At 32.2% G+C, this 14085-nt stretch overlaps 1 non-coding gene across 1 annotated transcript; it reads right to left on the minus strand.

Moving 5' to 3' along the window:
* Window positions 1–1266: 1266 nt before the first annotated feature.
* Window positions 1267–1418, minus strand: LOC121038001 (small nucleolar RNA SNORA62/SNORA6 family). The gene has a single exon (XR_005794105.1). It is a non-coding gene; the product is annotated as a small nucleolar RNA SNORA62/SNORA6 family (small nucleolar RNA).
* Between the last annotated feature and the right edge of the window lie 12667 nt (window positions 1419–14085).

Raw genomic sequence — 14085 nt, forward strand, 5'->3', positions numbered from 1 at the left:
GGGTAAAGTGGGACCTGTTCTTTCTGCAAGTAAAAAATTACAAAGCAATGATTACTAGTAGAATACTTCAGTAAAAAAGAAAACTTTTACCTGGAGAAACTAAAGATTTTTTGTTTATTTCTATCCCGCCCCTTCTCCCATGGACTCTGGCCTAAACATTCTCTAGCAGTTCATAGTCATAGTTTGAAAAATCTTAGTTTACAGAAAATAACATGTGAATAGCCTGTTGATCAACTAACTACTCACCCCAGCCAAAACATTTAATAATATATTCTTCAATTAAAAAAAGCTTTAGTATGTGATAACTATGTGTTGGATGTCACGTTATGAAGTCTAAATAAAATTCCCTTTAGTACTTCCCTTTACTATTCTATATGGTCACTTGGGAAAACTTGTTAAAGATTGGCCTGAAGCAATATTCAGGTAGTGCTCCTTTATAGACCTCAGTGTCTCACAAAAATCAGTTATAGCCATGGGATTTTGAATTATTCCTCTATAAATAATATCAGAAACAATAGTTTTAAAAGTTTTGGCTGGTTCAATGGATTTGATTTTTAGCCTTGGAAAGAATAAAAAGAAGGGAGTATAAACATTTGTGAAAAAAGAGAAACCAGTTGAATATTCAAATACAGGTTTTGCTATAAATGCAATGAATTCTAGTTCTAAAATTTAGTTGCTGATTTTGTTGATGATTCATCTTTTTGCTGAAGGCTTAAAACTATTTTTACTGACTGTGAGAGCACTATGAATTGAAGGCTTAAACTGTTATTAGCATAAATGTTTTCTTTTCCCCACTGAACTCTTATCACAGGAAATGTAATTCTTTTTACCTGAGGCATTACTTAGTAATTAAAGAAAAGTGGTTTCCTAATGCTAATTTCTGTAATAAAAAGGAAATGTATGAACACATTAAATTGGGAATTGTAGTGATAATAAAAGGTACATTTCACATGTCTCACCTAGAATTATGGTTTTCTTGCTTTCTAAAATAGAATACTAAAAAGGTGTTATGGTGTTTTCATTTTATTTTCCATGAACATAAAATTCCATGAAAAGACTAAGTATGCAATTTGCTTGCCTTTATTTTTAAAATTTTTGAGTTTCTTTTATTTTTTCTTTAGAACTTTGTAGATTTCCACAGATATACTTCATACATATTTTGTTAGATTTTTGCCTAAGTATTTCATTTTTAAAATTTTTAAAATTGTTTTAAATTTTTAATTTTTTCTTCTTTCCTTTATTTTCATTTTTTATTTTTTTAATTTAACTTATAGCAAGAATTGCGATCAAACTCCACTCATTGGGCCAGAGCCCCTTGTGGTGTTAGCAAAAGACTGGCCCCTCATGTAGCATAGTACTTACACTTGGGAGTTCATAGTCAGCCAGTGGCCCCACTCGAAGCTCTAACAACGTGCAGATTTAATTTTTTTGTGGCAATATGAGTGGTGTTGTGTTTTTAATTTCAATGTAAACTTACTTATTGATAACATATAAGAAATTAATTAACTTTATTCACATAGACTTTGTATCCTGCAATCTTGTTCTTATTGCATATTTGTTCCAGGGTATTTTTGTTGTTTGAGATTGTCTACACAGTTATCATCTGTGGACAAAGACAGTTTTATTTCTTTCTCTAAATCTGTGTAAGTTTTATTCCTTTTCTTGTCTCATAGCATTAACTAGGACATCTAGTATGATATTAAAAAAAAGAGTAGTGCATGAACACCTTTGAGTTTTTCCTTATATTCAATAGACTAGCTTCCAGTTTCTCAAATTAAATACGTTAGCTATACAATCTTTTTGGTAGACGTTTTTAACAAATTGAGGAAGTGGCAGCTGCCCTGCTGAGTTCTCTATTGTTAGTTTTATTATATATGCACATTGGATTTTGGCAAATGCTTTTCTGCATATATTTATGTGATCATATTATTTTTTTCATAATAAAAATAAAACAGCATTAATACTTTCATCAATAATAGCAAAGTTTATTAAATAGTTAATATGTTTTGAAACTGGGTTAATCGTCTTCTATGGCCCATTTTACTTAATTATATTATTAAACCAATGTTTCAGATATTATTATCATCCACTTTTTAGAGATGGTGAAATCTAAGTCCATAGATGTTAAGTATCTTGCTCAATAGTCATAAAGCAGGTATGTGGTACAATTCTTTATGAATTTAGAGATTCTAGTTTTAGAGGAAACCTAATCACTATACAGTTCAAATCTGCATATTTTTGAACACTCATTCACAAGTATTTTTTTAATGTTTTATTTACTCTATATTTATTGATATAATAGAAATCAGGGGGCAATTAGGTTATTTGCATTATCAATTTTTTAAAAGGCCATGGCATCTTCAACTCAATAAGCTCAAGTGAGTGAAAGGAGAAGGTGTTTTAGGGGCAGCAAATCTACCTTAGCTGATGACATGTATCAAAGTCACATCACCACCACCACCACTGTCACCATCATCATTGCCGCTACAACCACTACCACTGTGTAAGCCTGAAATCTCCTTGAAAATTAAGCTTAGGAAACAAATAGAAAATATTGCTTTGGGGAGAAAATAAAGTGGTGATTCTCAAATTTCAAATGAGAGTTTAATTTTTGTCTTTATTGCCACTTGATTCTGAGAGACCTTTTTGAAATTTATATTCATTCTTTTGGAGTATTAGGAGAAACAAGACTATGGATGAAATATTTTAGAAGAGAAAGACAAATTCTTTCTTGTCATGGCTCAACATATTGGAAACCATCAATCTTGGAAAGACAACTTCATTAAGGCAATTCTATATAGATGGGAAAGTCTACAGAGGTAACAATAATCTATTGTCTCAGTAGTAACACGAACATTGTGATTAACTGTTATTTTCATAATTAAAAATTACATATTAATTTTATTCTTTAATTCATGCTTTCCATACATAGTAAATAGACATAAATAGATACATAGTATCATTCAGTGATTTGTAATTGGATTGTAGCTCCATTCCCACCGTCCAATGCTATTTCCAGTATATCATCTTTCTTGCTATATGGTTTCAGGTTGCTGATCTTGGAATAAATGCTGTTGCTTCAGGCACAGATGGCCATGTGTGACACGGCTCTGCAGAAAACCTTTTCCATACCTGACAAAGGTGTAGAGCTTTGGTGATACTAGTGGAGTGTAATGACATGTACTGAATCTGTGTTATCATGGAGAGTACTGGCAACAAAGGACATGGTGTAGCTATGAGATGAGGAGATAGATGGAATTATAGAAGAGTACTTGTTCCGTAGATTCCAGAATGACTAAGCTCAGTGATGTGTTGTAGCATACAGGTGGAAACTAAAGGCCTTCTAATTAGTCATTGATATGAAGAGCAGTGATATTTGGGTCACTCGGTATTTTTCTACAATTAACAATTATGATAATTTGGAAGATATTATAAACAGATACTGAAAATAGAGCAGGTAATAGATATTTTTTAAACATTAAGGGTCTCATTTTCCCATGTTTCACTGAAAAATAATAGTTACAATAACATCATCAACAACTACAAAATTAAAAGCACCATGTTTTTCAGTAGAGGTTTATCTATAGAAGCATGTGAAGTATTCCAAGACATAGGAGTCACAGATCTGAAAATCTTTACTATTTGATTGGGAATATACAAAAACAAAATACCACAAATGCTTTTATTGTAAAATATTTGTATTGGTGCAAAGTTCTTTGGGTTGCTGAGTTGTCAGCAGATTAGCTGCAGAGATGGTGATTAGGTCAAAACTTTATTAAAAAAGAAAAGTATCATCACTTATTTTGGAAAATTTCCTCTGTCAAACTATTTAGATGAAGTCATGTTATAAAGATAATGCTTCATTTCAAAGAATGTTGGAGCCCGAGGGGTTTTACAGGACACGTTTAAGGCATGTATATTTGTCATCATCACACACTATAATGTGCAACATAGTTTTCCTTTAAGAAGAATTAATGAAAACATATTTTGACATTATGATTGTGGACATCTGTGTTTGTTTACATTCATTTCAGCTTAATGCAGAAAATGTCAAAGAAAGAATGTAGAGTGAAAATTGTGTATCTTTCAGTTTTACTTTCATTGCTTAGTACAAAGGGATAAAAATGCATGGGCTTCTTGTGTGGTAAGAGTTTTGCTAATGGATGCATAAAGCAAACAAAGCTGAAAGGAAATGTTTTATTGCTCCATTCTGGACCATGTGGATTTTTGTTGCTCTTGTTTTTATTGTTTTTGTTGTTGTTATTGTTATTGTTTAAAGACTACTTAATCTGAAATGTCTGGAACTTTACAAAAATTTGGATTTGTACCAATACAAAACTTTTCTCTTAAAACATTATAATGTTGCTTATTCTCTTGCCAAGCAAAAGAAGTTACACATGTTTGGATACCTCTGGAAAAGCCAGAAAACTGAAAATGAGGGGGAAACTTATTTTGCTCAAAGTACTTTAATATTTTGTCCCTTTATAATATAACAAAAGAATTTAAATACATATATATTGATGATAAGCATAACCACACATTATCTAATTTTTTCAAATTAAAAGCTAATGCTGTTTTAACGTATAGTATTGGAGTATGTCCTTTTATTGTTAGTATAGATGGATCTCAGGATTCCCACTATGTTTTAATCAGATACAATAGTCAAATAATTATTTTCTTTTTATTTTCAAATATATGCTTCTGAAATCAGATTGCCTTTTTAATTGACATGTTTTTTTCTAGAAAATCCAAAACCAAAATATAGAACATAACATGTAGTTTACATTATTTATACTTTAATCTGTAAGGTGCAACCAAACCGTTTTTCAGGGGCACTTGGTTGTCTCAGTCGGCTGAGCATCCAACTTCAGCTCAGTTCATGATCTCATGGTTCGTGAGTTCAAGCCCCAGATCAGGGGTCTGTGCTGACAGCTCAGAGCCTGGAGCCTGCTTCAAATTCTGTCTCCCTCTCTTTCTGGTCCCGCTTCCCCACTTATACTCTGTCTCTCTCAAAAATAAATAAACATTAAAAAAATTAAAAAAAACCCTGTTTTTCAAATGTGTATTATTAATTTGCAAATCTTTCTTTGTCATAGATTTTGATGGTGTAAAATTTCATAGATTTAAAGAATGATTAATGCAAAAATGCAGAGAAGGCAATTTTTGAACTCCTATATTGATATTTTATTAAGTCTTCAAGATGGCTATGTTAACATTTCATGAAATAATTGGATTTAATATAAACACTTCTCTATTTTAGAAATGATTGATTGATGTTCTCCTGTGCAAAATAAGATATAAGCTCTCTTACACCACACCCACGCATGTATTTTCCCTCTATTTAACCTACCATTACTGTTTGCCACAGAAATAAATCAATGCTTGATGTTTATATTTCTGTGTCTATCTATAAACATATGGTTAACAGCTGAGAAATGTTGATTAGTGCTAAGAGCAGACAGCAGTATCAGCCTCACCGGGCAGGTTTTCAGTCGGGGTAGCTCCCTAAAATTTGAATCAGAGTCTATACTTTATCAAGATTTTCCTGGTGCACTTTTGAAGATTTTGACTCAGTAAATCTTTCCTGAGACTTGAGATACTGATTATCTAAAAATGTCTCAAATGATGCCAGTGCCACTGGCCCTGCAACCACCCTTTGTAGCAAGAATGTCAGGAACCATGGTTACATTTCTTTCATTTGTTGTATTACAAAAGAAATAACATTTGTATTTCCTACAGTTACCTTTATCTCTTTTTTATTTCTTTTTTTAAATAAATAGCCATCATTTATTTCGCTTTTTGTCTTCTGACAGAACTCAGCATTTCCTATATAGTCAAACACACCGTATACTAGATTTTTTTTTTCTTCAGTCTAGGGAAAGGACCTGCAGTTTCACAACCATGCTCCTGTTCTGATTTAGAATAACTGATCTCGACTTTAGAGGCTGTAGTCCTGGGTCACTCTTTATTAACAGGAGGGCCTCAACTATAGATTTGTGGGACCCAGGGTGAGATAAATGTACAGAGCCTCTGTGTTTTAATACCTTTTTGAGGAGTTTTACATTCACAGCAAAACTGATCAGAAAGTACAGAGATTTCCCAGATAACTACTGCTCCCATTATACAGCATCTCCTCTAGAATGGTACATCCCCCACCAGAGTAGTAGATTTGTTACAATTAATAAGCCTATGTTGATGCATTATTATCACCTACAGTCCATAATTTACAATAGGAATCATTCTGGGTGTTGTATATTCTATGGGTTTGGACCTATGTAAAACGCCATATATCTATCACGATAGTAACATAAAGAGCTGTTTCATTGCCTTAAGAATCCTCTGTGTTCCATGAATTCATCCATTTCCCCATACTCCAATCTCTGGAAACCAATGATCTTTTTACTCTCTCCATAATTTTGCCTTTTCCAGAATGTCATATAGTTGGAATCTTACAAAAGTTCAAAAGTAAAATTATTCTGGTTCTAATAGAGAAATATCCTTCTTTCATTATAATTATTAAGATTATATGAATATTATTTTTCTATGCTTATTATAATGCTCAAATATCAGTAAGTGTTATTAATAGAACAATCTGAAATGATCTTTTCAACCATTTTACTATATTTTTAAAGTTTTTTTTTTTTAGGTTCATTTATTTGAGAGAGAAAGAGAGAGACAGCATGAGTGTGCACACGAGAGAGTAGAAGGGGTAGAGAGAGAAAGGGAGAGAGAGAATGCCAAGCAGGCTGTGCGCTGTCATAGCCCAACACGGGGCTCGATGTAACGAACCATGAAATCATGACCTGAGCCAAAATCAAGAGTTGGATGCTTAACTGACTGAGCCACCCAGGCGCCCTGTCAACCACTTTACTATATTAACTCCACAGGATTAGTAAGGAAATATTTAAAATTCTTGCCTAATCAAGACAGACACTGACCCTAAACAAGCTGTAAGTAGATCGAGTACATATGAGCTGAACATCAACGAAGGGTCCTACATTTACAAAATGAGGCAGCATAGTGAATTAGGAGTAAATTAATAGAGAAAGACCAAGAGTCATCTTGGAACATTGAAATACGTTCATTAGTAAAAAGTCAAGGGGACTGAAATAAAAGACTCAGATGTACAATCTTGGAAACCCATATATTATAAGTTTACATGAGCGTAGTCCATAATTCTTCCAGACCCCATACCCTAACCATGAGAATAATTTAATGCACCAGTGGCACTCAAATTAATTTTCTGATAAATGAAATAATTGTTAATACATTTTTAAATAAAAATAAAACAATCACATACAACTAAATTTATAATAAAATAAATATTATATTTCCTTTTCGATTTTTGTCCTTTTGGGAAAAAGTTTACATCTATATTACATAAACAAAAAAATGCATTATTTTGCTCATTTTAGTTCTTTAAGCACTTTTTTACATAAAATGAATGGCAAGTTTCCAAATGGCTGAAATTTTCTATTTAATTCTGCTATGACCAAATGAATTAAACAAAAAGTGCCATCAGAGTCTATTAAACATGATAATATATTATTGTCTTTTGGATCTACTTTATTTCTCAGTGTATATTTCTATCTGCTTCATAGTTAAAGCAGATGTAAATGATATAATGGCACATAAAATTATCATATCAAATATATTCCTATTATTATTTAATGCAAATGATTCCTCAGTTTAATCTTTTTAAGGTTTTGTGTAAGAAAGAAATGTGTTTAACTGTTTAAATAAAGGAATGTTTGTTGATACAATGTACTTTTTCTAGAGATGTAAGAGCAGTTGCTTTGTTGTTTTCTAGCTATTTCAAGGCTTGGCATGAATAAACATATTTGAGATTTAATGTTTATTCTTGCAATGGCTTTTATTAACTGAAATAGTAAGAGTAACTTAAAAAAATATGTGCTGAGGTTCTGTGTGTCATAGGACTTCTGTGTATTCATCTTACCTTAATTCTTGGCTAATGGAAATGAATATATTTCCATCTCATAGCAGCAGTCTTAAAACCACTAATTCTTCTGCTAGAGATCATTCTATAGCTCCCCCTCTACATATCGCACTGGATGGATAATTTCTGACAAAATCACATCATCACTGATAACTGCAATTAATGACATAGTTATGAAATGTTGGCCAGCTAGATTTTAATGTGTAGAAAAATAATTTAGAAATAAATATTTGGTCATAGGCACATACAGAAATATTCTATACTAAATTTCAGTCTGTTTAGCAACCATGTCAAATATATTGCAGTGATAGGTCATATGGCTGACAGTGGAAAGAATCCAATTTAATTTTGAAATATGTTCACAGAAAATGTATAGATTCACCACACTAATTTCCAAACCGTAAGTGGAAAATATATAATCAAAGTCAAACTGCCAACCAAAACCTGGAGCAAATGACACAATAAAATTTAATAAGTCCTTAAAATCAGTGCAAACCTTAAGTATAATTAGCTACCACCATTACTTTTATTTTTGGCTCTGCGGCAAATTCCTGAGAATGGCTCCTCTTTTCCTTAAAAAATATGAACTGAAACACCTTCTCAGTAACCTTCTAATGCCAGTGGATTAACAAAAGAAGGAGTTACAGAATGTTCACATGCTAGTGCAGCATAAATAAAGACTTGAAATGCACGTTACACCCTTGAATCTTGGAGGCAGGGGTGACTATTGCACATGTAATGATGGTGATGGCTTCTTGATGTTCCATTTGCCAGCATCCATTCATATAAACTGTGGCTGGCTACCTTGCTGCCTTCTCTATACCATTTAAAGTTTTTTCTGTTTGTTTTTTTTAATGTTATTTTTTAGAGACAGAGAGAGAGAGAGAGAGAGAGAGAGAGAGAGAGCAGGAGGGGCAGAGAAAGATGGAGATACAGAATTTGAAGCAGGCTCCAGGCTCTGAGCTGTCAGCACAGAGCCCGATGTGGGACTCGAACCCATGAACCAAGAGATCGTGCCCTGAGCCAAAGTCAGACGCTTAACCGACTGAGCCACCCAGGCACCGGCCATCTAATGCTGTATCATTAATTAAGTGATATATGTATATATCCCCCTCTATATCATATCATACTTCCTAATGCAGCTTCATGTGAGAAATTGTTTTAAATTTTTTAACAACTTTGTTGTAAGGAAATTTTTTTCCATGTAGGAAAATATTTTGTTCACTCTGTAAGAAATAATAAATAGTTATATTCTAATCTTTTATTTTTCCTTCCATAAGCAGAGTATATTTTACCCTGATATTTGTTATTTATTGTTATTTGCATGCTATTATTTTTGGTCTCAAATTGAGCAAAGCAAGAAAAAATAAAATAACTAAATAAATATAGATACTATTATGTTGAATATCATCAACTGAGTTTGTTGGGTAATTCACTTTGGTTAATTCTCCACTTACCCCATTCTTTGAATCTACAATAAGAAACATTGCAAATTTAATGATATTTCATTTTCTCAACTTAAAACTGGAGTAATAATAGTTAATTAATAGTATTCATATGTATTATTAATAATAAAATTAATAAAAAGATAGTATGTAATCCATAGGACAAAAGGAGCACTTGACACATCAATTATCCTTAGAAATCCCAAGGCATATTAAGAAGTTGAAAAGCATAGACGTCCCTTAATAATTCTTGGAAGAATTGGTTTCTTGGTATGTTTTAATCAATGATTTAAGAAGTTACAGGTAATTGTGTTACTGAAATAAATTTATAGCACATACAGACACTCCTGAATGTGCAATGAATTTGAATTCAAACCCATTATGTTTTTAATCAAGCTGTGGTGATAAGATTCCTAACACATATTTCTTATGACTCTTTGCTATGGAATATTAAAATCTCTATTTCACATAGTGTTATCTATATGTTCAATTTATGGTACTAGAGAAAACTTACAAAAGCAGCTTCTCAGGGTGTTTTTAGGCAAATAAACTGTAGGCACCAAATACTATAGATTTTAGCATTAGGGAATCTCTGTTGCAGAATAAACTAAAGAAGAAAGTGGTGAATGTCTCTTAGGATAGGGTGCGCCAAGTTCACAAGTGGAAAATATTGCATATCTCAAATATATAGTCAAAGTAAAGAATCAAAAAGGAGCTTAATTAATGAGATAAAAATAATAAGGTAGGTATTCAAAATGCTCTATGTACAGAAATTAGGGATAGCTAGTTACAAGCAATAAGATGAATAAAGAAAGGCCATTTTTTAAAAAGGTGAATGAGATTTAACAAAAAAGATATTTTAATATAGTAAAAACCCTTACTCAATTAAATATTATTATTTTTTAGGTATAAACTCTACTCTCTACTCATCTAAGGGTAAGAACTTTGGGAAATTACAACTATTATAATAGGAGTAGTAGTAGTAATAATTATTTAATTTCCAATAATGAAATTTAATACTATGTATAAGATCAAACACAATATAATAATCCTTATCTAAGAAGGAAATAACATGGTGAAAATATGAAATCTATCCTGATTCTTATGTTTGCTATTTTTTACTTTTAACTTGAGGAATTATGTTGCCAATATAGTCTGATCATCAAGAGTTACAGATGCAGGCTAAATGTGTGTTACTCCTTTTAGTGACAATATGAGATTTCCTGAAAGCTGTTCTAATAATTAGTTAATTATTATTTATGACCGTGATAATGGAGATGGAGCTTAATTCTAAAGATAACTAGGTCTTCATGTATGCTGATTCTATAAAGCAGGTTATTTCCACTTAATATTAATGTGTGTGCCATTTCTCAAATCTAGTTTGAGAAACTATTCTAGTTTTCTACATTGGAATCATTTAAAAATACCTCTAAAATTTACATTATAAATATTATTAAATGTCATTAAAATTTTAATTTTAGCCTGAAAAGTGTTTCATCTTTTGCATAAATATTGTGCACCATTTATTTAACTCTTGTATCTCAGCTCTGACTGAATCTGCTGTTTTGTACTCTGTTTTGTGATGCAGAACCTAAAGCTGCCAAAATGTATTTCAGTTTTGCCAGCAACCACCCAACTGAGCACTGCCAACAGAGACGACTAAAGGAAGACTACAAGGCTAGAGGAAGAAGAAGGGACTTCCACCTTCTTGGGTCCTTATTGTTATTTTCTGCTCTAGCTATTATTCCTGCATTACAAAATCCTCCCGAAAATACAGTGGCAAAGAACTGCCTTTTTTTAAAGACAAAGAATTAGTAGGTCAGGGACTTTATGGACTCATTGTGGGGGTCCCCTGTGAAACTGCAGTCAACTTTTGGCTAAGGTTGTAGTCATGTGATCATCCCACGGCAGTACTGGGCCATCATCCAGGATGGCTCATTTCTATTGCTATCAGTTGATGCTGGCTCTCAGCTGAAAGTTCAATTGGACCACATACTACAATGAATGCAAGTGGCCTCTTCACCAACCCAATCTTAGGGCAATCTGTTACATGGCAGATGACTTTCTCCACAAGTGTTCTAAGAGAAGCAGGGGGAAGTAAGATTTTCAGACCTAGCATCAGAAATTACACAGCATCACTTCTGATACAGTCTCTTGATTACTGGTCTGGTAATGATTAAGAGGAAGAGGATACAGACCCCACCTTTTTTTAAAAGAGGAACATCTAAGAAGTCTGGGTGGCAGGACCTAGAACCCCTTCTCTAAGCACAGACAAGGCATTTCACAGATCTGAGTTCCAGGCCCTTCTCCCAAGTTCAATGTTTTAGTAATCCCCCCTTCGCATCTTTGATTCCCTCAAGCCTAAGAAATGGCTTAATTATATTTATTTACTTTTACAGTTACCTAACTCAAAAATTAATACCAAATTAATAACTGTTAATACTGAATATCTTAAGTTAAAATAACTGTTGTGGTTTTTGCCTCCTCATTGAACACAACACTACACATGAAAATAAATATTTGGAAACAAATGGAAACCAACTTAGGTAATAATTTTAAAAATAATGAAATATTTCAAACTGATCCTGAAGAATTAAGTCATATCTGGGTATATTGATATTTTATTTTTTTATTTTTTTAATGTTTATTTGTTTATCTTGAGAGACAGAGAAAGATAAAGAAAGACAGAGAGAGTAGAGAGGGAAAGGGAGAGGGAGGGAGAGAATCCCAAGCAGGCTCCACACCGTTGGCACAGAGCTGGACGTAGGGCTCAATCTCAAGAACAGTGAGATCATGACCTGAGCTGAAATTAAGAGTCAAAGACTTAACTGACTGAGCCACCCAAACACCCTAGATATTTTAAAAAATTATTTTATATGAATTACAGAATTTTATCAAGGACTAAATATTGAGTTGTTTTTATATCTTCAAGTTCCATTAGGATATCCTGGTTCTAAAAGTAATTCTTTTTAAAGTTTAATGTAGAATACTACTTTAGCTAAAATATGGAAGTATGTAGTAATTACAAATCACTTAAATACTTAATTGTAAGAATTTTTATAAGAATTTATCCACGTGAAAGTTTTCACTGTGATTACATCAGATTTTATCATATTGTTGGATGAAGAATATTTGCTATATGTTATACATATACATGTGTACACATACATAATTTATATATGCACATATAATGATGATTATTTCAATATGCACATTAACGCATACATTAAGTACACTGCTGTCTTTATAGGATTTATGCTTAAATATGGTATTGATTTATTTCCCTCAAATTGTGTTTAAATGTATAATTCTAGTTGTTTACTTGTTTGCTGAAATTAGGTTTTACCATTCCTTGAAATATGCCAATCCATAATAGATACCAAATGCATCATGATCAGTAAAATTCCTTCTAGTTTTGATACTTTTATGTTTATTTGTTTTTTTAAACCTTTCTTCCTCCAGAGTTTAACATTCTTGGTAAACATTTGTACTTAAGTACATAGAACTCTATTCTTTTAAAAAAAATTTTTTTTTAATGTTTATTTATTTTTGAGAGAGACAGAGACAGAATGTGAGTGGGTTACACAGAAGCAGAAGCAGGCTCCAGGCTCTTGAGCTGTCAGCACAGAGCCTGACGCGGGGCTGGAACTCACGAGCCGTGAGATCATGACCTGAGCCGAAGTCAGATGCTCAACCGACTGAGCCACCCAGGCGCCCCCATAGACCTCTATTCTTAACCACATCTTACGGAGTTTCTAAATTCCCTCATTATTAGCATGAAAATATCACACTTTATCAAAAATTAGAAAATTGTATGGTGGACTTGTTTGTGTTTCTCTATTCCAGTGAGATAATGGATTGAAATGTTATGAAACAGAAAAAAAAAAAGATATTAGTACACCCTCACAATTAAGAGCAAAATTCAATAAATTAGAGCTAAAATATTTGGGTTAGAAAGTTGTTTTGTTCATCTTTCTAACTCGGTAATACTGTGCAAGTTACTTAACCTCTTTGTCCTTCAGTTTGCTCAACTTTAAAGGGTACCTAATTCCTATAGTTACTATGAAGATTAAATATGTTAAAAGATTAAATATGTTAAAAAATTTAAAGCACTTAGAAATGTTTGGCACATTGTAAGGGCTATAAAAGTGTTAGCTATTATTCCATCAACTACAAAGAAAGATTTACTTCTGAGGAGGAGTATCCCTTACTTAAATTGTTTATGATGTAATCACTAAAGTTATTTAAGACTGTACTGCATTTTCACAAAAGCAATTCTAAGCAGGTTTTGAGAATAAGGAAGACGATGTTGTAAAGAAATTTAATTCTGAAACCCTCCTAAAGGAAAAAAAATCATTCAGAAATCTGAACCAATTAGATGTGCATTACAAAAATACAAAAAGTGATTCAGTTTTTTGTACTCAACCAAATATCAAAAATATGAAATATCTTAAAAATACACTACAGTTATCATGGTGAATATAATGTAGTGTATGGAATTGCCAAATTATTGTGCTGTATACCTGAAACTAATGTAACATTGTAAGTCAACTATGCTTCAATATTAATTAAATTAATAAATTAAATGTAAAATAGTTTAATAAATAAATATTTACATTAAGTATATTCCATTATAATAATCTATTGGTATCAGCATTTGGGAGAAAGCGCTAACATTGTAAG

The sequence above is a fragment of the Herpailurus yagouaroundi genome, unplaced genomic scaffold (genome assembly GCF_014898765.1).
Source record: "Herpailurus yagouaroundi ecotype Mexico unplaced genomic scaffold, PumYag 164, whole genome shotgun sequence".
Taxonomy (NCBI): domain Eukaryota; kingdom Metazoa; phylum Chordata; class Mammalia; order Carnivora; family Felidae; genus Herpailurus; species Herpailurus yagouaroundi.